The sequence below is a fragment of the Podarcis pityusensis genome, assembly GCF_964106645.2.
Source record: "Podarcis pityusensis genome assembly, chromosome: 7".
Lineage (NCBI taxonomy): Eukaryota > Metazoa > Chordata > Lepidosauria > Squamata > Lacertidae > Podarcis > Podarcis pityusensis.
In genome coordinates this window covers 16,607,126-16,632,804 of record NC_138031.1, presented here as the reverse complement: position 1 = coordinate 16,632,804, position 25,679 = coordinate 16,607,126, and the positions used below count along the sequence as shown (strand labels likewise).

The following is a 25,679-nucleotide window of genomic DNA, read 5'->3' as shown; positions in this document are numbered from 1 at the left end:
TTCTGAACTAATGTAAAGGTAAACTGTGGTTAATTTAAACCAGAATGCTTCCAATTTCCTCCTTGTAGGTTGTGCCAGAAAAGCAGAACAGATGGGGAAGCACCTTGAGGCTCACACCCAGATTTCATCCACTAAACTATGGTTCAGCATTACAAACCAGGTCACTATGTGTCATTTCCAAATGCTAATTGCATACTTTCCAAAGTTTTCGTGCAACTTTTAAAGCACAATTTGTGTTTGAAATTGTGCCAGAAAAGGCAAAAAGAGAGAGATGAAAGAATGTAGGGGAAAAACAAAGGCAATATTGGACCTTTGAAACCTATTGCCTTGTTACCAAAAGAAGACTACACCGTTTTGTTTTAAAAACAATTTTTTCTGTAACATTTCACACAAACCATGAGACCTAATTAGCAAGCTATACAAACCTCAAGGAAAAAACAAACAAACATTCCAGCTTCCTTGCAGGCTGTCTAACTGTTCAGTGGTCTCTAGGAGACATGCAGACATACCTTAAAACATGCTGCAGACACCCTGGAATGTGCTTTGCCTTGAAAACGCCAAATAATTAGATTCTCTTCCTCGCTGTCTCAAGCATGTATAATGCCCGGCAACCTCAACTGTGCTACCGAAGCAGCTGAGGCGCTGCTTCTACCAAAGAGGGTGTTTTGAAGGACCCGCCACCCTTATAAAACACTTCCTTTAGGTGATGTAAAAAAGAATCTGATGGTGTTTTGAATGTATGGAGTGAATGTGGCCTACAATACCACTTTAAAGAGTCATGGTTCCCCCCGCAAAGAATCCTGGGAGTTGTAGTTTGTTAAGGGAGCTGAGAGTTGTTAGGAGATGCCTAGTCCCCTCATGGAGCTACCATTTTCAGAGTGGCTTAATAGTCAATCCCTCTTGACAGAGAACTCTGGGATGTGTGAGGGGAATAGGGGCCTCCAAACAATTATCGGCGCCCTTAACAAAATACAGTTCCCAGAATTATCCACGGGAGGCCATGGCGGTTCAATGTGGCATCGTAGTGCTTCAAATGCATGCTCTACGCAGAAGCAAGCTCTCCTGAACTCAACGAGGCTTGTTCCCAGCTAAATGGGGTTACGACTGCCACCTTAGGTGTTGATCTATGAACCCAAGAAGCAATCAACTCTTATTTACAAGGCATAGAGTAAGCAACTTCTACAGCAGCCCCTGAGATTCCTGAAAAGGTTCAACCATCTTTTAAATACAGTGGTACCTTGGTTGTCAAACACCTTGGTACTCAAACAACTTGGAACCCAAACACTGCAAACCCGGAAGTAAGTGTTCCAGTTTGCAAACTTTTTTTGGAAACCGAATGTGCTCCGATTTGCGTGCCACACTTCCATTTTGAGTGTTATGCTGAGGTCTGTCTGTTTTTGCTATTTATGTTGCATTTTTGTTTCTGTGGCTTTTTGTTTTGCTTTTGTGACTGTGTGGAACCCAGTTCAGCTACTGATTGATTGACTGATTGATGTGTGACTGCAGTACATTGTTTATTGCTTTCATTTTATGGAAGAATGGTCTCGTTAGATAGTAAAATTCATGTTAAAATTGCTGTTTTAGGGGCTATTTTTAAAAGTCTGGAACGTTTTAAAAGTCTGGACTAATCCATTTTGCATGACTTTCTATGGGAAAGTGTGCCTTGGTTTTGGAACGCTTTGGTTTTGGAACGGACTTCCGGAACGGATTAAGTTTGAGAACCAAGGTACCACTGTATCGGGATATATGCCATTTCTTAAAACTAGGGCTTAACTGGGATATTGCAAAATTCAACTCTTTGAAGAAGAAAGAGAGAGGGCTGGGAAACTCCCTGCCCAAATCATGAATATACAACAGCTTTCTTATTCACGGAAAATAAAAGCTACGCCAAGATTTTCCCACTCACCCCCAGCCCGCTTTTAGGAGGCCCAAATGATTTAAGAAACCAGAATATGTCATAATTACAGAAAGTTTCCAAGAACTAATAACTTCCATGGAAAGAGTTTTGTGCTACATTTGCTGAATGATTTGCTTTCCACATTTCCCTTTTGGTCTACTTAAAAGCAATGAGCTTCTGACAGCAATTTGCTTGCCGGCTGGGGAATTCTTGCTGAGCTCTAAAGAATGCTGGATTACGCTAAATTGCTGAAGGGGGTGGGGGAAGAGACCACTAGGGTGGGGAGAGTCCCTATAAATAAAGGGTTAAAAGTAAAAGGAACTGGAAAGCACCAGAGCCTTTTATAGTGCCCAATTGCACAACTTTTGCTAAACTTTTATTATCAAACTTGCTAAATATCTTTTAAAGAAACCGACAGATTAATTTCATCTGTCTGTAAATATATAAATATTAAATGCATACTATTTGTTACAAAGAAATTTGATGTTTTCAGCATGGGACCATTTCTTTTAATTTATAAAAGAAACAAAAGTTCTAAAAGAGAGATTGCTTTAACCAAGAATATTTCATACAGAACTGGCCCTCAAATGTATTGAAATTGATACTACCCCAATAACCTCCCCACATCCATTCAGTCCAATATGATATAAGCCTAGCTGTTTAGGACTGTCAGTCCACTAAAATATATTTGTATTTAATTACAAGTTATCAAGGGACTCGGGTGGTGCAGTGGTCGAAACCAAAGAGCCTCCTGGGCTTGCCGATCAGAAGGTCGGTGGTTCGAATCCCCGCGATGGGGTGAGATCCCATTGCTCGGACCCAGCTCCTGCCAACCTAGCAGTTTGAAAGAACAAAGTGCAAGTAGATAAATAGGTACTGCTCTGGCATTTCCGTGCGCTGCTCTGGTTTGCCAGAAGCAGCTTAGTCATGCTGGCCACATGACCTGGAAGCTGTTTGCGGACAAACGGCGGCTCCCTTGGCCTATAGAGCAAGATGAGAGAACAACCCCACAGTCGTCCGCAACTCGACCTAATGGTCATGGGTACCTTTACTTTACAAGTAATTAACTGGGGAGTGGGGGGAATCAGTTAAATTTAAATGTATTTGCTTATTTCCCAATTTTCAATAAAAATGTCTCTTTTAAGATAGACAAGGAAGTAGGGGGAAAGCTGCCTAGGATTATAATTTCTTATACAATAACATACCAGAATCATAGCAGCCTTTACAAAAATAGATATTTTTTTTAAAAAAAAAACCTTTACTGATTAAAATACACTATCCCTTATTAATTAAAACTTCAGCATTAGACAATTAAAGTTTGGACAACATCCCTGCCCTGCTATTATTTGAAATGCAGAACATTATGCAAAGTCTGCATGTTAAATTCCAGATTGTTTCAAAATAAAAACTTCGTCACGGGGACTTGTCTATAATTAGATTCAGGGACAGACATGTGTGTTGTGCTTTATGGTTTTTATAGAGTCTTAATATGCCTATACGGCACCTGCCACAATAAAGTTGGTGGCTAATGCGAGAGAGGCGGGAAACTAAGTAGCATGCGAGTTTTTTGTCTGACCCAGAAAAGGCAAGAAGACCACCCTACAAAATATCCTCAGTGCTAACTTTTGGTGTTGAGTGGGCACTCATTCAGAGGATCCAGCAGATTATCAGATTAATATTCAATTAACGGCTAGGAGGAGGTGGCTACCTAGCAAACCTAAGGGTGTAAGTTTGGTTTAAGAGACCACCTGCCCAATCCTGCTTCATTGGCAAAGCTGCTTTCAAAGACCTGGACTGCTGAAATGGAAATAAAACCTGAATAGCTCACTTTTTATTTTATTTTTTAAAAGAGGAATGTTATGCCTAGCAAGCACCTAGAGACCATAAAAGCCCCAGCCGCGCCAAGACTCAAATGGCAACCCAGCATCTGACTAGTGATTTAGCACAACTGGCAACCGTCTTGGGCAACAAAGCCCAGTCTCCTCCAGGAGCGGGTGCCAGCAATAAAGGATGGGAATATTAAGAAGCTGCAGAGGAGAGACCGGGCACCACCAAAATATTCAATTAACGGATCTAGAACGGTAGTGGGTGGAAAGACCGAGGGCTGTGAAACTCTAGGGGGGGGTACTTCTGTCTGGAATGGGACAGAAAGCAGATCTGCCGCAAAAACAAAGGGAAGCTAGCAGCCATAGAATCACAGAACTGTAGAGTCGGAAGGGATCAATGTTAGCCTTCTATGTCAATGTTAGCTATGTCAACGTTAGCCTTCGAGTTTTAGCACCCCGTAACAAGCTGTCTTCTTCAGGAACGAAGGTGTTTGCAATGGTTGGAACCAGAAAGAAAATTCATCCCACAAGCACTGTTTGCAAGCTCTGAGACAGAAGGCTGCGAGTTCAAATCTCAACATCCATCTTCCGCAGCTTCTTCTCCCCATGACTCATCCTGCCGTATAAAGAAGGGGATGTAGAGAAGACTATAAAGTGAAGGTTTGGGCCAACATCATGGTCCATGAACCTACTTTATCAGCTTTACCTGTCATTTGCACACCAACTGTTTCATTGGAAAGGGGTCCAGTAAAAGCCCAGAAGTGTGTTCACATAGGGTCCAATGGGTTGCCTTCCTTAAGGCGCGAGCGAAATTCTACTTACAGGAGCCAACGCCCTCATGAGTTCACTTTCCATCCTTGCGGGTCTTTCCGCAAACACACAGTACAGACAAGCCGCTGCTGGTGGGCTCACTCAGCTATGAACACACCACTAACAGCATCAAGGAGATCAATCATGCACTAAATTGCTACTGAAAATATACTCTCTTTTCTGCTCTTATTTCTCCACACGGCTGACCTGCTGTTTTCTGCTATATATTCTTTACATGCTGCGTCCCGGCGATTCTGACTCAAAGCCTGCCTCCTCACCAGCATCGCAGCAAAAATGAGGGTGGACCATAGGCAAGCTCCCGGCGCAGCCCCAGGTGTTCACGGGATGTGGACTTTTCGTTGTTGCTGTTTGCTTGGTTAAGTCTTGCTGCTGCTGCTGCTGCTGCTGCTGCTGTGATTATTCTTATTTTCTCCTAACCTAGAAGAAACAGTCAGCTGCTTGGCCAATAACCAGCTGGAGAACCGCAGCCGCTGCTCTGGCACTAGGGGACAGCCTATGAATCAGCCTTTGGCCTCTCTCGGCACTCAAGTAATAGGATAGCGTGCCAACCTTAGTTACATCAGACCCCTGGCAAGCCAAAGTACGGAGGGGAGGAAAACGGCCCGGCTAATTATACCAGGCACCCAGCAGCTCCAGCTAGAGCACAGTCTTAAAATGGACATGGTTACACTTCCGGCATAATTTAGACTATAGATTATAGGCAGCAATTATGGGCAGCATTTAAGTGCTCTGTGCTTGTATTCCGGGGAGGGTGGGGGAAGGCGGATTCCACTAAATTTAGCACTAAAGTAATCCACATTCTGGTTCTGGCAATTCAAGGACAACTGCATAAATGTAAATCGTTTACGACACGATACGATAATCTTTATTGTCATTGTCCAATACATCGCAAACAATGGGAGAGATGACTTTATTTGAAGGGGCGGGAAGAGAAACTTACCTGTAGGAGCTGCATTTGCACAGCCAAAAATTCATTAAAAAATCTGGTTTGGTGAGAAAGAAGGGGTGGCACCTCTGCTTCCCAGGGCCCATGCTTTAGTCATAGGTCTAAATAGCACCAAGCACAGGAAGGGCTCTGAAATAAGCAGGCCAAACTATCCCTTTGCAACTCTGGTTCCATATATTAGTTGGTTAACCCAACCACTCTTTCCACTTGCTCCATAAACCAGGGTTCAGAATTGCTTAGCCTTCAAAACCATATCATAAGTACATTTAAAACATCCTCGAATCCATTATTCCAGCACTGGCAAGGGATCTTTAGTCTTCTACAATCTATACATTTTGTAAGCTAACACTTAGGAGTCACGCATGACATATTATCAGATTCTGAAAACATTTTTTTTATAATTGTTAGTTGAAATTTCACATATTAGGTCACTCTGCTGGACCATCCATATGCCAATGAATTATCTAGAGGAACAAACTACCAGGGAAAAACCCCCAGAAACTAGCTGTTAGGGGAATTAACTAAATGAATTTGTTTTTAGAGAGATGCCACTAATTCCCCCCCCCCCCCGAACAAAACAAAAAAAAAGAGCTGGAAAAGACAACACTTCCTTGTCTGCCAATTTATGCTAAAATTATACAGGGAGGGCCCACGTCTTCCATAAGAACTTCCTTGTTTTGTTATTCCAAAACGCAGGAATTTCCATCACTTTGTAAGGATTGACACCTCCAATGTAATTTTAAAAAGAACAAAAAAAGGAAACAGTTGTTTACAGTGGGGCTATTTTTGAAAAGGGTGTGCAGGTGGGGGCGGGGAATCCATTTAGCAGTTTCCTCTCTTCCCCCCCCCCATCCCCCCAAGGTGTTAAAGGTTTATAGCACTTTTTGCAGGGCTCCATGAAGTCAAAAGAAGCTTTAAGCAAATTGAACTCTGCATGCAGACACAAAAGAGGAATGCTGTTATATGGGTCAAGCAAACTCTCCTTTGATCTTTCAACATCTGGATGGCTATTACATGGGGAAAGTCTGAGCTTCCCAAATCAGGGCATGAGGGCAGAGGAGAGAAAACCATGCTGCAGAAGCAAAAGGGCATTGCTAACCTATGCGTTTGTGCATGCGTGCAAGAGAGCTCAATTTGCAATTCACACATGCTCTCAAAAGCGCCATCTTCCTGTATTAGTAGCCAAATAGCACTGAGGGGGGGGGAAAGAATTCTCTCCTGCCTTTCAAAGGTAACCAAGAATACTGTAAGCTTTTTCCCCCCTTCCTCCCACCCCAAACTAGATCCTAATTTTCATAGAGCAGGAGACAAGGCAAAACAGTCCTATGAAATTACTTCCAGGAAAAGAAATGTTGATTAAAGCGGGAGAGGGTCACGGCCATGATCCAGAAGTCTTACAGAAGGGTCCTGCTTCTGCTAACAGATGGGGCCAGAGAGCAAAAAGGCAGAACAAGGGATTCTGGGCCATGCCTCCAATTCACCCTGGGCTTGAAGAAGAAGAGGAGGAGTTTGGATTTGATATCCCGCCTTATCACTACCCTTAAGGAGTCTCAAAGCGGCTAACAATCTCCTTTCCCTTCCTCCCCCACAACAAACACTCTGTGAGGTGAGTGGGGCTGGGAGACTTCAGAGAAGTGTGACTGGCCCAAGGTCACCCAGCAGCTGCATGTGGAGGAGCGGGGAAGCGAACCCGGTTCACCAGATTACGAGTCTACCGCTCTTAACCACTACACCACACTGGCTCTCCCTTCCTTCCTACAAACTGGCTGAATGATGCTCCATCATGGGAGCCGATAAGCAATGAGGTTGTGCAGAGCAGGAAAGGCAAGGCTTGTGAGGAAAGAAGCAGGAAACCTGTGGCGCTCCAGTGCTTTTGGGAACTCCCAAATCACATAAGCACCAGCCAGCATGGCTAACCGCCAGGAATGATTGGAGTTGCAGTCCAGCAGATTCCCCGCCTCCCCTGCGAGAACAAGGAACTGATGCATCTGGAGGAAAGAGAGAACCAAAGCACAGAACGCAAGGCCAGAGAGAAGATGATCGTAGCCATAAAGTGGGTGGTGGAATTTAGCGCAAGGATTCTGCATTAATTGAAGCCGAGGACAGATGGCAAGAGCGGCAGCCAGCAACTAGTCTAGACAAGGGGATTGTGCTTCCCAGTTTTTGACAATGTTATTATTTCAGCACCCACGACATGGAGAGTCAAGCAGCAAACAGAAAGCGACTGGGTCCACGGGTTTTCCCCAACACCCCTTGCCCATGGAAATCTAGAAGCCTACATAAGTTGAGCCCTGCTGGATCAAAGACCTGGATGGATAGCTCAGTCGGTAGAAGAATGAGAATCTTAACCCCGAGGTAATGGGTTCGAGCCCCATGTGGGCAAAAGATTCGTGCCTTGATGGGGGTTGGGCTAGATGACCCTCGTAGTCCCTTCGGACTCTACAATTCTATGATCTGGTCCAGTATCCTGCACTCACAGTGGCCAGTCGGATGCTTATAGGAAGTCCGCCAGCGGGTGCAAGAGCAACCCCCCCCCAACTGCAATTCACAGCAAATGGTATTGCAAAGGCATACCGATTCCAACGGGGTTAACGCAGCCATATCCCGAAATACAGCTCTGTGCTTCTAATCCATGCAATAAAGAAAAGAGCCAAGAGCTGAAAATATTAGCAAGCATTCTCTGAACGTGATTCTGGGAGGTTTTCCTCACCCAGAACTAATAGCCGCTTGGAGAGAGTGATCTGGACTTGGTGTTGTGGCACAGGAGGAAAGGGTTAGGCTTTTGCTTCCCCACAACAACAGGGTCCCGATCCAAGCCCTGCCGCGTCTCCTGCAACCGTGTTTAGTTTAGCCTCCAACAGGCAGGGCAACCTGTGTCCTTGCTTCGCACCTGATCATCAGCCTCCTTCCCTGCTGGAGAGCAACTAAGGAGGAAGGCGTCACACCGATCCAACATTACTGTGGCATGTTTATGGAAGCCACAGAAAGCAGGTTTTAAGCCATCCAGGCAACTTGTGATGTGGGCCACATACAGACCTTCCTACAGAAGTTATTTTATATGGGGAGCAGGTGGCGCTGTGGTCTAAACCACTGAGACTCTTGGGCTTGCTGATCAGAAGGTCGGCGGTTCGAATCCCCACGACAGGGTGAGCTCCCGTTGCTCTGTCCCAGCTCCTGCCAACCTAGCAGTTCGAAAGCATACCAGTGCAAGTAAATAAATAGGTACCGCTGCAGCGGGAAGGTAAACAGTGTTTCCGTGTGCTCCGGTTTCCATCACGGTGTCTCATTGTGCCAGAAGCAGTTTAGTCATGCTGGCCACACGACGTGGAAATCTGTCTGTGGACAAACGCTGGCTCCCTCGGCCTGAAAGCGAGATGAGCGCCATAACCCCAGTCGCCTTTGACTGGACTTCACCGTCCAGGGGTCCTTTATCTTTACCTTTATTTTATATGGCTCATACCTACTTATGGCATTTAATTTCCTGGCTGAAAAAAAAGTTAAAAAGTAAGATTTGGGGGTGAGAGAGGGGATGGAAGATGATTGTTCATTATAGTACACTAGCAAGCACAAATATACCGCTTCATGTGGTTGAGGAGGGGTGCAGCAAAGTGCAGAGAAATTAGGGTTTAGAAATACAGGTGATCGTCCCCACCCATCCCCAAAAGTGGGGAGGGAGGATTGATTTTGGAAAAATGTCTGGCGTATCAATGGCTAATTAGGGTATGCATATATTTCATCAAGGAAAATGGAACCATAATCTCATTACGGTCATATTTGGACTCTAGCAGGTCATTTGTTTTGGATGTTTATCCACAAGCACAAGGAAACCAGGCACTGGTTGGTAGAAAGAGGTTGGATTGCTGTGCAGCTGGAGAAACTCCTGCAGGTTCCAAAGATCTCAGGAGGCTGTTCCACAGTTAACTCGGAGGAGGGCTTTTTTTTTTGTGCAGTTGCCCCTCCAAACATCTCAGAAGGCCCCCGTTCAGTGAAATAGCATTTCTGCTGACACGCACTCTCTGCATTTTCCAGAAACCGCTGAAGACATTTTTCTTCAAACAGGTTTCCCAGCTGGAAAAATGGGTTTTTACAATTTTTTGTTCCTTTTTGTTGTTTTTTTAAACTTTTCCTAATTACCTTGTGTGTAAGTCACCCTCAAATGGTGGTTTGGAAGGAGATCAATAGATAAATTGTAACAACAACAAGCACTTCTACACAGTGGGTCTCATCAACTCCAATAGCTCCTGGTCGTTATTTTGAAAATTAAAAAAGAAATTAGTGCCTTGCACCTTAAGCTGCAGGGAGTTAATTCCTTGACTATTGTCCTGCAAAGCTCTTTTGGAGAGACTGGTGTTTGGTGGGGGCAGAGGCACTGGTAAGATAAGAGCCCCGACTTAGATACACACAAAAGCCAGGAAATTCACAGTTAATGCTGAAAATTAGTGCTGACACGCCAGCTTTCTCTCCCACCATTAAGCCTTTTGGCAGAAATGGCAGAATCAAGGCTGGGGTGTCAGCTAAGATTTGCAAGCTTCACCTTGAAGTTCTTTAATGTCGGCCAGACAGCCCTCCGACGCTGTTCTTAGACGTAGGAAAGCTGTGTGCGTTGATACACACCACGTATGTGCGGGTGAATACAAACACAAACACACCCCTCTTATACTTGTAGCTGCACACAAGTGATACAGGCTATATATCACCCTCCCCCCCAAAAAAACCCCCACCAATCACCATTCTGCATTAGCAAACTTGTAAGATCCCAAGCTATTCTGCTAAAAGGGACCCGAAGCCAGGTTTAGTAAATGGCAGAATGGCACCAACAAACAGGGTAGCCATGGCAATCAAATTTTCACAGAGGGGTGTCAAGTCTAAAGAAGTGGCCTCTCCTCCGACTGAAGAGTGGCAGGCAAGCGGGGAGAGAGAAAGAAAAAAGAAAGTAACTATAACATTTGTATTTTGGAAATGGCATTTTCCCTAGAAATAAATTTCAAGGGATGGGAGACTCTCCAGCGCAGAACCGCCAAACTAGAACCAAACAAGTTTGATTTGATCTGCTAAGGAATAAATAGAAATAACAGTTTCTCATTCCTTAGCAAAGCCAGGGTTATTTTATTATCACCAGTTAATCCTGCTGTTGTGATTTATCCCTATATATTTTAAAGCTTTGATCTCACGTGGTAAAACATAAGGGTGTGTATGTGTGTGTACATATACACAACACACAAACACAAACTTCATGCATGCAATAAGGCAGACTGAGCACATGGATGCATTCAGGGCAAGACTTAAAAAGGAAAAAGGAAAAACCCAACCTGATAATCACTAGGATGTTGAAGCAGAACAATGGCAGGCCTTCGGTAAGGAGAAAGCAATATAGCCTCTGCCTGTTCTTTTCACACAATCCTGCCAATGCATGGGAACTGTATATAAATAGGTTTTTTGTTGTTTTTTAATGTACACACTGTTCTCTTTTCTTTTTTGGTAGATTCCCAGAATGGTTTGGCAATCTTCAAGGGCAGCTCTGCGAATTACAGCTCTATGAGGGAAACAGGGCTCTCCTAGCAACTCTCGGCACCCTTCCAACAAACTACAGCTCCCATAATTCTTTGGGGAAAGTCATGGCTGTTTAAAGCTGTGTCATAGTGCTTTAAAGGTGTGGTGTCGATGTGGTCCAAGTCAGCCTTAAAAAAAAAAAAAATCCCCAAAAAATCAGTCCAAGCACAGCTGCAAAATTAGGGAGGGAAAAAATACTGAAATTATGAAATGACATGTCCAGAGAATTTAATTCCAGATGAGCTGGATTAGCTAATCGCTGGGTTAAGAATTTCAAAAACTAAGAACTGATGTAATTAGGGGCTTCTGTCTCGTCAATTGCAAGTGCTAAATATTTAACTGTCAAATTTGCATCTATAGGGGAAAGGAGGATCACTTATTTTGGCAAAGAAATTAATGCTTTCGCACCTGAAGACTTGCCAGTTCAGATCAACATCAACCCAGTATCACTAGTAGTTTTTTAAAAAGCTGTTTAAAATATTTTTTAAGCATTCTGTATAAATGCACTATTTTAATATGACATTAAGAAGGAACTATGCAAATTCAATGGCTCTTAGCCAATATATTAGCTACATAGAACCTCCATGTTCAAGAGGCGGTATACCTTTGAATAGGGACGCGGTTAGCGCTGTGGTCTAAACCCCTGAGCCTCTTGGGTTGGCGGTTCGAATCCCTGCAACGGGGTGAGCTCCCATTGCTCTGTCCCAGCTCCTGCCAACCTAGCAGTTCAAAAGCACACCAGGCCAAGTAGATAAACAGGTACCGCTGCGGCGGGAAGGTAAATGGCATTTCCGTGCGCTCTGGTTTTTGTCACGGTGTTCCAGTGCGCCAGAAGCGGTTTAGTCATGCTGGCCACATGACACGGAAAGCTGTCTGTGGACAAACGCCCGCTCCCTCGGCCTGAAAGCAAGATGAGCGCGGTAACCCCAGTCGCCTTTGACATCCAGGGGTCCTTTACCTTACCTTACGTTTACCTTCCTCATACCTTTGAATACCACTATAGCAGGGGTGGGAAACCTTTCAGGTTCAGCAGACCAGATCTTTATCTCACCCCACCCCAAAGGAACAATTACTTGTCAATTATCTGGCATCATGATGACATCAGATAATTGGCAGGTAGATGACCCTGTCAAGGTTGAGGACGGCAGGTGGGTGGGGGAAAGTGACCAAGCAGGAATCAACTGATGCATGGAATTCAACCCAGCTTCCTTTGGGGATCGGCTGTGCAAGCTCCAGACACTCAACACCTGATGTCAAATGTGACGTGATTGTGGCTTGGGTTGGGAAGACCTTGTAGGCCAGATGGGCAAAATATGGCCTGCGCTATAGAATAAGAGTTATCTGGAAGTGAAGAAAGGGAAGCATATGTTTGGTTACTGTGGAAAGTAGGGTGTTTTGCTAGATATGCGGTGGATAACCTTGTCCTCCAAGGCCCTCCTTCTACCCAGTGATGATATAACCTTGCAAAGCTCAATCACACTGGGCAGAGCCTAGAATGAGGACCTCAACTGGCTAAGGAGCTCACAGGAGGAGAGGCTATCTCTTAAGCATGCAAGCCCCGAGCCATTCAGTTCATTAAAATACCAGCAAGTCCAATGTGCCCCTCTTATTTTTATGCCGTATGCTGGAGGCATGGACAACAGAAACAACCTGTTTTATTATGAAAGCTTTAGCGAAAGCAAAACCTAAGAACGCATCGCTCTTCATCCTCCGATCCACAGCCTTCACTCTCTGCTCATTAATCCAGGGGCATGATGGGAGTTGTCTACAGATTGACAAGAAGCATAAAGACGGGAGCATCATTGAGTCCAATTAGTCTACCTTGGATATCTGAAGGGCTGACATTATCTCTGTTGGGATTTGAACCTGTTCTTCCTAAGGAGCAGAGGGCTTACACACACACACACACACACACACACACCCCTGTCCATACAGTGAACTGGAATAATAGAGAGAGAAACTCTGGATAGTGGGAGCAAAAAAGTAAAGTCAGAGACACAGAAAGAAGCTGGAGTGAGAGGGCAATAAATATTAGGAGTGCTTTGCAAAAGAAAAACACACATCTAAGTTTGTATGTCTGAGGTTAAGGAATTCGGCCAGTCAGCCAAGGTTTGCCAGTAGGTAGATCGTGCAGAGTGGACTATCTGTTTTCGTATCAGATCCTAAAGGGCTAAATAACTGGGGAATAAGTCATTGTGCCAGCGCTCTCTGTCCTCCTGGGTCATTTTTTATAGATTGCTCTATAACCATCACACCATCTGTGACACTCTGAATTAACGCGAGATAGAATTACATACTTCATTGTTTGCTCCCTGACACATTCATGTTGCAGTGTCACTCAATATTACTCCAGACTGCATTGTAATGAGGATGACAGGTACCGATTGGGAGGGATTAATTTAAAAATCAAGGCAATTTAAAGCGCTGATTTAAAACCAAGATTCCCATTTTGAAGTGCATGCGTTTCCTGAACGAGAACAATAATAACAAGCTAGCCAGTTGATATAAGCAACTGGTTTGCAACTAAAGATACTTTTTTATAGACAATCTAGGAGGGATGTGCAAAACCATGGATTAACCCCCATGTACCATACTTTAGGAATTATATCTGCTTAGACCAGGGATTCTCAAAGGGTGTGGCACAATCAGTACCCACGCCTCTCTCCAAGAGTATTGGCTATTCTTCTACATTTCTCCACAGGGATTTTCAACTCTGACAAATATGCAAGATCAGAAAAGAGAAAGGCTTCTTTGTGTTGCAGAGGAGATGAGAGTTTGTCTCAAATCAGACCTAATATAAACAAGATTACCCGGAAAAAGCAAGCTCACACTCTCACTGGATCTGTATACATCAGGAATAGGCAAACTCGGCTCTACAGATGTTTTGAGACTACAACTCCCATCATCCCTAGTGGTCAGGGGTATGGGAGCTGTAGTCCCAAAACATCTGGAGAGCCTAGTTTGCCTATGCCTGGTATACGTGCTTAAGGTACATATGTAAAAGTTTCGTTTATAATTATATTCTGAGAATGGTTTCTGTTCTTATGTAGCTGCATTGTTTCAGATGTCCCATGATCATATTACACAGTAGTTGTGTTCTATGTTATAAATCAAGCACCGCTGAGAGTTGTTTCTTTTTGTTTTCCAATGTATTTTTTATCAATAATAAAAAAAAAATTGGCGCAAGCCAATTTTCTGCAAGTGTGGCCCAGAGAAACCACATTTTAGAACCGCTATCTTACACACAGGAAACAGAATTCTGTTTGGTGTGCCTCTCTACACAAGGATACTGAGCAAGTTCATTTACTTCAACCCAGTGCACACTTATTTGGAAGCAAGCACCGCTAAATCAGGTGGGATTTATTTCAATGTTATCTTTTTGACCTTCAAAGCCCTTCAGGGAAGTCTCATAGAACATGTCCAGAAAAGCCACTGGCCTACAAAAGGGGGCTGGAAGAAGAGGGCCTGACAGTTCCATCCCTTCTCCTGCAACCTGTTGGATTCTTAAAATGGACACAAGCTTCCCTCCTCTGCCAGAGTGCTGTAGTGGTTAGACAGTGGGATTAGGACCTGGGAGACCAGGGTTCAAATCTCTACTCAGCCACAAAGCTCATTGCGTGACCTTGGTCCAGTCACTGCCTCCCAGCCTAACCTACCTCACAGGGTTATTGTCAGGATTAAATTAGAAGGAGATGAACATGCAAAAGAGCTAATGCTTTCTAAACGTTGGAATGTGTGCTCCTTCCTTCGCTTTCTGGAGCAGATTCCACTCCACTTTGTGTCTTGAATTTAATACGACACCTGCACCAACAGAAATTATTAACTGCAGCTCCCTATTAAATCAGAAACTGAAGCTATAAATTTTGAAGCATGCTCACAAACCACGGTTATGAGGGAACCGTGAAACCATGGTTATAATGAAACCATGGTTAGCATTAACCCTAGTTTTGTTGGAGCAGTTAACCTCTGAACAGGGCTTTATCTAGCTCTCTCACTGAGCACCATGATCCCTCTTCAGGTCATAATTAATCTACATAAAGGTTGTTCAAATGAAATGTCACATTCCGCTAATTTTGAACGTTGGAAGGTGGCACAGATTCCATCCACATTAGTTGCATGTGTGTGGGGAGGGAATATTTGGGTGTACACTTTGAAATCTGCTGTGTGCCCATTCCCATCAAGTAAGGTAAAGGTAAAGGGACCCCTGACCATTAGGTCCAATCGTGACCGACTCTGGGGTTGCGGCGCTCATCTCACTTTACTGGCTTCCAGGTCATGTGGCCAGCATGACTAAGCCGCTTCTGGCGAAACAGAGCAGTGCACGGAAACGCCGTTTATCTTCCCGCCGGAGCGGTACCTATTTATCTACTTGCACTTTGACGTGCTTTCGAACTGCTAGGTTGGCAGGAGCAGGGACCGAGCAACGGGAGCTCACCCCATCGCAGGGATTCGAACCGCCGACCTTCTGATCAGCAAGTCCAAGGCTTTGTGGTTTAACCCACAGCGCCACCCGCGTCCCTCCATACAAAATCTTTATGTTTCGGTATATTTTATGTGTTGTTTTTTTAAAAAAAGGGGGGGCAACATTTTGACATTTCTGAAGGAGAAATTTTGAAAGTGCAAGAGTAATTACTGGTTATCTCAGATACCTGTTTGATCAAGACAAGTTAGGCACGCGGGTGGGCGTCCTTGCTCAGTGGTTAATTCCCCCCCCTCCGGGATACACTTAACACACAATGCTTCAGTCAAGCAGCTGTGACAAGACAGAGCCCATGGTGTGGGAAAGGCAGCGCTGCTTAAAGGCACTTTGAATATATCTGCGAATAGGAAACGGCCACATATCGCTCCAGATCAATTGTGTAACCAGCAGTTCTCCAAGGCCTTCGGTGGGAGGTGTTGAGCGGCACTTCCACCTGAGATCCTTTTAATTTGAAGAAGCCAGGGATCAAACCCAAGCCTTTATTGCATCCAAAGCATGTGCTGTACAGCTGAGCCACGGCCTCGTTCCCTTCTTTGCTCCCTGCAAACTGTGGGCAGCTTCTAGCTCCTGGGAACATCCCTTCTGCTCCCAGCATCCTGTGCAGATTTGCCTACGGGTGTCAGCTCTGCACAGGATCTCCCGGGAGATCCTTTTATCTTGTACATCTGGCCTGAACGAACACATTCCAAAAATAGTATGGAAGGCAGCAAGCAGCGGTGGTGGCGGTCAGGCTTAGCAGACCTACGGAACACAGAGCATTACAAATGAAATTGCAGGAACAAGCAGCTAAGGGGCATTTCTGGTCCTCTCAGAGACTGGGCGAGGAAAAAAAAGGATATTTTGAACACTTTTGTTGCTCAGGTAAAGCACACTGTTCTTCATTTGCTACAATCCTCCACCATTAGAATGCACACACAAACATCAACGAGCAATCCCTATTTATTTTTCAAATGCACATGAGGCCACAAAATTATTAAGTCTTTCCATTTATTTTTTTACTACTGTATCTTCCTTAATTTTTTGGGGGGGAGGCACACATTGTGCTCCTTCAGAGGTAGTTTGTTCACCTTTCGTCCCCACCTGTGGCTCCTCAAGGCTGTCAGCACGAGACAGCAGCCACATCCTGGGAAAGGCTTTAAACGGTTGGCTAAACTAGGTGAGGGTAGCTGGTGGGTCTCTCAAACCCTCAGAGAGTTAGGGACTTCCCCTGCATGTGAAGACAGGCTCTGGCAGATTGAGTGGGCGAGACCAATAGTGGGTTCAATGGTCAAGTAGGCAGTTTCTGCATGTGTTGGGGAGGGAAGTGATTGGGCTCTTCAACCTGGGAAGGTAGCCCATCTGCGAGAAGGAGGCTGTTTCTGAAATATAGGCCCCAGACCATAAAGGACATAGGTGCCGATTGTAAACCGCCTTGCCAACAAAGGTCTGTATAGTTAAAGCTATGGTTTTCCCAATAGTGATGTATGGAAGTGAGAGCTGGGCCATAAAGAAGGCTGATCACGAAAGAATAGATCCTTTTGAATTATGGTGCTGGAGGAGACTCTTGAGAGTCCCATGGACTGCAAGAAGATCAAACCTCTCCATTCTGAAGGAAATCAGCCCTGAGTGCTCACTGGAAGGACAGATCGTGAAGCTGAGGCTCCAATACTTTGGCCACCTCATGAGAAGAGAAGACTCCCTGGAAAAGACCCTGATGTTGGGAAAGATGGAGGGCACAAGGAGAAGGGGACGACAGAGGACGAGATGGTTGGACAGTGTTCTTGAAGCTACCAGCATGAGTTTGACCAAACTGCAGGAGGCAGCGGAAGACAGGAGTACCTGGCATGCTCTGGTCCATGAGGTCACGAAGAGTCGGACACGACGAAACGACAACAACATAGATTTTCAGACATACTGCTGCTAGATTTGTGGCTCACTATGCTCCCAACTCTCTGTATGGAAAAGCAGAGAGGCCACACTAGTTTTAGACTTCCAAGGACAGAGCCACACAAAGTAGGGCCAGCATCAGACATCATTGAGCAGCTGGTTTTGCCATTTCAACGGCCGAACATCTCTAGGGCATTGTAGGAAGTTAAAATGGCGGTCGCCTGCCACTACTTGGAATGCGGATGATTCTTGCCACTGCTGCCGGTTAAGTCCATCAGGAGATGAGCAAACACACCAGAAGGCACATGGCCCAGGGTGGGTTGTGTTTTGCCTCAAACCTAAATCTGGCCTCTGACTTCAGTAGTCAACCCAGGAGGCTGCAACAAGGGTGTCCAATGTGGGGCCCTCCCACATGTTGTGGGGACTCCAACTCCCAGCATCCCTTGACCACAGACCATGCTAACTGAGGCTGAAGGGAGTTGGAGTCCAATGAACATCGGAAGGACACCCGCTTTGGCTATATTCCTGGGTTACAAAACACAACTCCAAAGCCCGCTTCATCCGTTACAAATACATTATCCAACACTCCTTTTGACAATCGCTTTTCTGCCAATGCTGAAGTCACGAGTTTCTAGCTAGCAGGAAAAAAGCAACTGGAAATCAAGACTGCAGAAATTAGACTGCATTCGCTTCATTGAGATGTACTTATGAGGTGCAGTTTTATTTAAAGCGCACACGCACACACACCACATAGCTGCATTAGTTATTCCTTGCTTCACTCAACCACAAAAATCACCTGATTCGCTTGGCATTTTAATAATTTGATTATCATATGAAAGCTTCAGCTATTTATTTATTAAATTTATATCTCCGTCATCCGAGGATCACAGGGCGGATTTACAGCAGCTTTTGCTGTTGTATCGCTCTTTTAAGAAGCCTCCTAACCTACCGACAGAAAGGTGAAAATAATAATTTTGTCACTTGTTATTATTGCCACTAATAGGATGCCTATTGTGTTTTTTTTGTCCCCCCCCCCCTTTTAAAGAGAAGTTCAGGGGTTGCCCCAGACATGGTAAATCTTTTAGTGCCCTCAAAAGTCATTCTGCCTTCTAGACATTCCATCCCCCCCCCCCCCCCCGCAGATGAAAAAGAGGCCAGCGACCCATGAAATGTCCGGAATTCATTTAAACAGAGCTCAGGCAAAGTCGCAGGGAATCTATTGTGCTCAAGTGAAGTTCAAACGCAAATCCTGTCAGAAATGATGCCGCTCATTGGTCCCTTGGTAGCAAAGGGGGAATTTTTTTTCGGGGGGTGGGGTGGGGGGAGAGGAAAGGATGGGGGAGGGGAGGCTGGAAAGTAGAGGCCTTTTGCGAAACCAGAGATGAAAAGCGGAGAAAGAGGAATGGTTTTTTTAAGGCAAACTTTCTCACAGTCCTAGCAGGAAAAAAAGGAGAGGTTCTGGGCAGTGGGGAAAGGCAAACCTAGGGCCTTGCAAGGGTTTTGGACTACAACTCCCATCAGCCCCTGCCAGAATGCGCCAGCTGCGGCTGATGGGAGTTGTAGTCCAAAACAGGTTGGCAAAGGCCGACCTAACAGATCGTGATTTGAGCCATGGTTAATTTATAACATGGCTCTTCTTTCCCAGAGCTCAGCAGGTGAAAAAGTCTAGCATTTGTGCACCAACTTTCTGAAGCAAACCACACTCAAGGCTGCTCAGAACACGATATTCCCTAAGGGATATAAGACCTAGCAATATTTAAAGAGTCCTATAAACAACAGGCTAGTGGAAACACCTTTATTTATCTATAGATTTATTTCATTACATTTCTATATTGCCCTTCATCCTAAAATCTCAGGGAGGCTCACAGAGCAAATTACAGGATAAAGACATGAAAGTAAGTAAAACTAGGGTTGCCATACGTACAGAATTTCCCAGACATAGACGGGATTTGGCTGTTGGAAACAGTGTCTAGGAGGAAAACACTGCAATGCCTGGGACGTATGGCAACCCACATCAGAAGTGTAGAATTTGGCAAATTTCTTTAAAATAAGCCCTAAAACTTCGACCGAAAGTTCAGATTTTGCAATATATTGATGTATATTGCCAGACACGGTATACATTGCCAGGTTATGTAGATTCACAAGTATGCATTGAAAGGAAACAATTCATTGATGCTTCATAAAAGGAACTAATAATTGGGGCAAAAATAATGATCTCTAAAACTAAATCTTGACACACCCCCCCCCACACACACTACTGACCACCCCTAAACAATATCTCACCCTAGATCAGCATCTAGGTTCTGGGGGTTGAGGGAAAAGGAAGAGAAGGAGAAAGAGAAATTTAAAAAGAACGGCTTGCTGTGTTAAATATTCATACCAGCAACTACAGTAGGCTAATGGGGAAAGTGTTCCTAGAGCCCTGAACAACTCTGTTAATGCACGGAGGCTGGTAGAGGTCACAGTGTGCTTTGGGGAAGTCATGAGCAATTTTAAGGATGACGCTAACTGAAGCTGTTTGGTAGTCCTCTCCCCACCCCCTTTGCCACCGCCGCCCCTCCCAGAAGGACCTTAATGTGTGGCCGTCTGTTGCATTAAATCTACGCGAAGCCAAAAGAAGACTCCAAATGTGGGCTTCCATGCCCATCTGTTCCACCCCACACAGGGTAAACAAAGGAACAGCGCTGGGTGTTGCTGCAGGGAATCAAATTGGCAGCAAAAGCATTCCTTGGCATAGCCTAATTCAGGAGGGGGGGCATTTCCCCCCAGTCTGAGGGCCACGTTCTCTTGTGGGCAGCCTTCCAGGGGCCACATGCCAGCAAAAGTAGGCAGAGCAACTAATGTACATGTCACCTCTATACAAGAGGCTGGTTTCTGCGCACGCACACTAACATACATCTCTCTATCCTCTACTCAGACAAGCAAGAGGCCTGGTCAGAGCCAAGGACACGGTCCAGCCAGGCAGAAACATTCAGGGGTGAAACAGGGTAAGTGAGGGATGCAGCAGAGACAGGGCTGCAGGGGCCAGATTGGGAAACCTGAATGGGCACTTCTGGACCCAGGCAGTGTTAGAAAGTGTTCTTCTTCATGGAGAGCAGATGTTGCGGTGGGGGCCGCCAGGACACTCCAAAGTTGGGGGCGGGCTAATTGATCGTTGGCCACTGATGCAATTGGGGCTTCCCTTGTTGTTGGGAAGAAGTTAATGTTACCATTTGTTGATTGACAGCCAGAAATGCTAAAACTCCTTGCACGAGGCTAGGGCTTCCTCTTTTCGCCCGTGCATCGGATTGCCCATCCCTCCCTCCCTAGAATAGGGTTGTTCGCTTTGACCTTGCTATGCCTGTCATGGGGTCGTCTGCTCTTGGGGCAGGGGCCCGGTAGGAATTTTGTCCATCTGGCTGATTGGCTGGGACCATTTGGTTTTTGCCTACTGCGTAGCAAATCGTCGCAACTTGTAAGGTTGCGGTTAGGCATTGGTTTATGGTTTGGTTGGTTGAGGGGCATGGATTGGCTGTGCCTGCCCCTCTAATGCTGCTGCTGCGAGGGATTCCGTTAAAGGAATCGGGGGCTAACTATTGCTTGTCCACTCTGTCAAGGGGGCTCGGGCCATAGCAATGAGCTCCTGGTTGCATTTGGGGTGAGGGCAGGTTCCCTGCTCCGTCGATACCCCCAAGTGTATTCCCCTATTCTGACTTTCGCATCGTGCGGAATGTCAGTCTGTCCCCTATGGTGGGGGCAGATAGTCGCAACCAATGCCTAAGCAACCACTCACAAATTTGCATTTTAATAAAGTTGTGGCCAAAATTATGCCAAAAATCTTAAACAAAAAATTCTGTGTGATGTGTGAGTTATTGGGGTGGCCCTGGGGACCTCGACATGCAAACTCAGCAATATAAGCTAGGCGCCAGTGGCTCCTTGAACCAAGGTTACACTCGCCAAAATTGAATGTCTAGTGGCCATTTTGGGGACAAGACGGCTCTAAAGTCTTATTTTTCAAACAATGGACTGGCTGGGATTGATTCTCAGTTAAACATCTGGCTCGTTCAGAGGGCAACCTCAAGTTCTGAGAACTTAAAGAAGTCATTTGATGCAGGAACAGTCCACATAGATATTGGCCTATTCTGACCTCCTTTTTCTTAATGGCGACTGCTCCTGCTCAGGCTGCATAGAAAAAGCAATTTGGTTCCAGAAATTCATTCCAATTGTGCAGATAGAATGTAATTCTACATTTGGGGCACTAGTGTGTGAAAAGAGCCCAGATCTAGTCCATGGATAGCCAGCTGCCCTCTGCTCCCAGCACATCCTCACGTGAGAGTGGTGCCTGACACAAGGCTTGATCACCAGGTTGAACCACTTACAGACTTTCTAATCCAGTCAATGAAGGAAGAATTGCTGTAGAACAGGGCTACTCAAGGTGGTCCCCTCCAGATGTTGGTGAACAACTCCCATTCCCACTGACAATGTTGTCTAGGGCAACATTGGGAACCTCTGGCCACCCAGATGCTGTCAAACTACATCTCAGCTCTGGCAAGCATGGCCAATGGCCAGGGATGATGGAGCTGTAGTTTAGCAACATCTGGAGGGCAAAGGTTCCCCACACCTGTTTCACGGCTTACAGAAGTCCAACAAATAATGGAGGGTGCCACACTGACTTCATCTGCCATAGAAATTAGTTATCATAACAGCAGACCCTAAGCTGCATTTCCCTTCTACGTCTCAGTGAATGGCATAACACACCCTCCCTCAATCTTCCGATTCCAGATGTTGTGGGCTGCAATGAAGAACTGAATGCATGTGCCTCGACAAGGTCATATTTGGTGAATTAATTGCCCCTTTCACTCTCTAATCGTACTGACAGAAGCATGGGGGGGGGGCAGGGAGAGAAGGATTGAACCTAGCTTTGAATTTGAAATATTTATTTACAAAAGTATTTCTACGCTGCCGTCTCACAAAAGTTCAGGGCAGCATACAGGAACATGAAAACATTCAGAAGCCGTGCCAAGCAATCAATAAAACAACTATCTGCTCAGGGGACATATTAAACAACTGCATAGGCCTATCGGCATAAAATAATGCAGGTGAAAGTGAGGCTGCAATCACTGCTACTTTAATATATATATCTTTTTGAAAAATGTACCCCTTGTCTCCTCTTCTCTGTAGGGTGGCACAGATGAATTCTCTTTCTTATTAACTCCAACTGCCTACTCCTTGGGAATGAAGATGAGGTTTGTAATCAGCACTTCTACACAAAAGAGGTTTCAATTCTAACTCGAACCCCTAAAGTCTACGGCATGCCAAATTAAATATAACTAATAATAATAATAAGGAAGACAGAGTATCGCCAACACACTCAAAAGCAATTAAAAGTCACAGTGTGCATCTACTGAATTCTGACCACCCTAGCAGGCCTGTGGTTTTAGGTGTTATGGGGCACAAGGTAACAAGCTAATCACTTTTCCCCCCATCTCCAATATCACACAGACCTGCATGCCTAGCTTCCTTTACAACATACATTTTGGCTTTTGAGTTTGCAAGCCGCTGCCCAAGTTATCAATCTTTTTACTCCTCTAGGCCATCACGTTAAAAAGCAAACAAAAAACCAACAGAGTATACCTCCTGTTCTATCAATTTTTACAAAAGTTGGGTGTGAATGCAGAGGCCAAGAGTGAGAGCCAATTAACTTCCTCTGGAAACCCAAGGTCATGCAGCAAAATTATATTAAGCTGCAATGCAACAGGAGACTGATGTAGGGAATCATCTCAAGGGATCTCCACAGAAGAGCCTGTTCCTGAGATTATATTAAAAGTGGGCGGGGAGATCTTAATACAAAGGGGGAGCGGGGAGAAGGATGGCAAAGTCAGTCTTAATTCACTTACATGATACCTTCTGCTGTTGCCCATTACATTTTAATTCCACCCTTCCTCCAAGGAGCTGAGAGGAAGGCAGGCATCACATTTAGCTTTCCGAATTTATTTTTCGGGGGCAGGTTAAGCTAAGGCACGCGGCAAGTTCCATAGCTGAGCTGCTATAGCTCAGTGGCAAAGCATCCGCTTCATCTTCAGAAGGTTCCTGGTTCGATCCCCAGCATCTCCAGGGAAGGACTGGTAGAGAGGTCCATGCCTGAAACAGTTGCTGCCAGTCCATGTAGACAATACTGAACTAGATGGACCGCATTTTGGCAGCTTCCTGAGAAATTTGAACGTAGGTCTCCCCGAATTAGAGAACACTGGTTCTAGTTTCCCAAGCAGATTTTAAGTTGCAGATATTGAATGAGTGTTTTAGAAGGTTGGCAGGGCACAGGCAACGAACAGGACAATCAGCCACTAATGTATAGTGTATATAGTGTACAATAGATTACATAAAAAGTACCGCGGTTTTTAGCCACTAAAAAAACGAACCCCAAAAGCATGCATTTTAAAATAGAAAAAAGTTCTTTAAAATGTATATAATTTAAAAACCTCAATGAATAACATTCTAAAACTATTAGATATGTAGTTAGAAGCAGCTGGAAAACTTAAACAATAATACACTTAATATTAATGAATAATAATAATAGGCTGGGCTTTCCCAGCCACTCTGGACAGCTTACAGCACATATAAAAACATAGTAAAAACATCACGCATTAAAAATGTCCCAGTTCAGGGCTGTGTTCAGATGTCTTCTAAAAATGGTGTAGTTCTTTATGTATCCTCAGCAGACGTGCATTAGCACATCAGAAGTCTTCTTCCAACTCAAACTTCTTAGAGAAGCAGGGAGGCAAATACTATATTCCATAAACAGGGAAGAAGCCACTGCTCCTCACTCTCTCATTGACTATATCAGATTAAAAGTTGGTGCTCCAATATGGCCTCTCCAGAACATCTCCAAGGGTGGAGAGAGAAATATACAATTCCCCCCCCCCCAGGGGGGCATTTAAGGCTTGGGGTAAAAGTGCTGGGCTGGGCTTGGAAACTGACTGCCAAGACCATGGCTGAGCTCAAAAAACAAAATGGCGTGATATGCTCTTCCACGGGAGTACAAGCAGCCAAATTCTCCACTGCCTGATGATCTGTGCACTGTAAGAAAAAGAGCCTTGCTCGGTCTGGCCAAAGGCCCACCTACTACTGCATCCTGTTCTCACATGCGCAACTAGACACCTATGAGAAGCCTGCTGGTAGCACTGTCTCCATGTGCAATTCAGACTAATGGTCCAACCTGCCTAGTCCAGCCTGCTGTAAAAGGCAGTGGCTCTATAGCAGGGGTAAGCAACCTAAGGCCCGTGGGCTGGATGCGGCCCAATTGCCTTCTCAATCTGGCCCACGGACGGTCCAGGAATCAGCATGTTTTTGCATGAGTAGAATGTGTACATTTATTTAAAATGCACCTCTGGGTTATTTGTGGGGCCTGCCTGGTGTTTTTACATGAGCAGAATGTGTACTTTTATTTAAAAGGCATCTCTGGGTTATTTGTGGGGCATAGGAATTCATTCATTTTCCCCCCTAAAATATACTCCGGCCCACCACATGGTCTGAGGAACGGTGGACCGGCCCATGGCTGAAAAAGGTTGCTGACCCCTGCTCTATAGAGTCTCAAGCAGAGAGGGTCTTTAAGTGGAGATTCCAGGACTAGAACACTGGGACCTTTCGCGTGCAGAATGTATTTTCAGGAGGCTGCATGAAACAAAAGCAATATAAGGCAGAGAATAAACGCTTTCTCCAAGAACATTTTCTGAAAAAGCTAACAACCGTTAGCGGGGGAGCCACAAAAGCCTTTTTATGTTAACACGAATAGCCTTCCTAAACCTCATTTTGCACCGAGAAGGGAGGTCACCAATGGATTTTCACCTGGGGCACTAATAACCTTCTGCATGCTCAACCTTTCACACTGTTTACATTCAGAGACAGCACGCTTATAAATGAGCCAAGAATCTTTTCAAGGCTAGACACCACCGCCTGGTATTCCTGATGGTCTTAAACACTCTGTACAAAGCAGCGTGGAGAGAGCTAGGTCAAGTAATTCACAAAAAAAGCCAAGCAAGCTGAGCAGTTCTACCATCGCCTTTCGCAGAGAGTTGTCTGCAGTTCTTGCTCCTTTTTTTCCTTCACAAACAAAATCCTGAAAGGGTTCTACACCTAGAATTCACCAAACTGTTTACTTGGTTTCCGCACTTTGAAAAGTGACGTTGGAAACATGACCTTTTGGGGAAAATCTGGAAGTCTTCTTCCTTTTCTTCTAGCAGACTGGAACTACAGAAGAGGGTGGGAGAGGGTCTGTTTCATTTAGTTTTGAACACAAAAGGAAAT

At 45.0% G+C, this 25,679-nt stretch overlaps 1 protein-coding gene and 1 long non-coding RNA gene across 2 annotated transcripts in view; one reads left to right on the top strand and one right to left on the bottom strand.

The window, feature by feature from the left end:
* EXT1 (exostosin glycosyltransferase 1) overlaps positions 1-25,679 on the bottom strand; it is a 260,102-nt gene that overhangs the window by 201,649 nt on the left and 32,774 nt on the right. The window lies entirely within an intron of this gene.
* Positions 18,554-23,811, top strand: LOC308480969. The gene is made up of 3 exons (XR_013988370.1): positions 18,554-18,678; positions 20,314-20,383; positions 22,557-23,811. It is a non-coding gene; the product is annotated as an uncharacterized lncRNA (long non-coding RNA).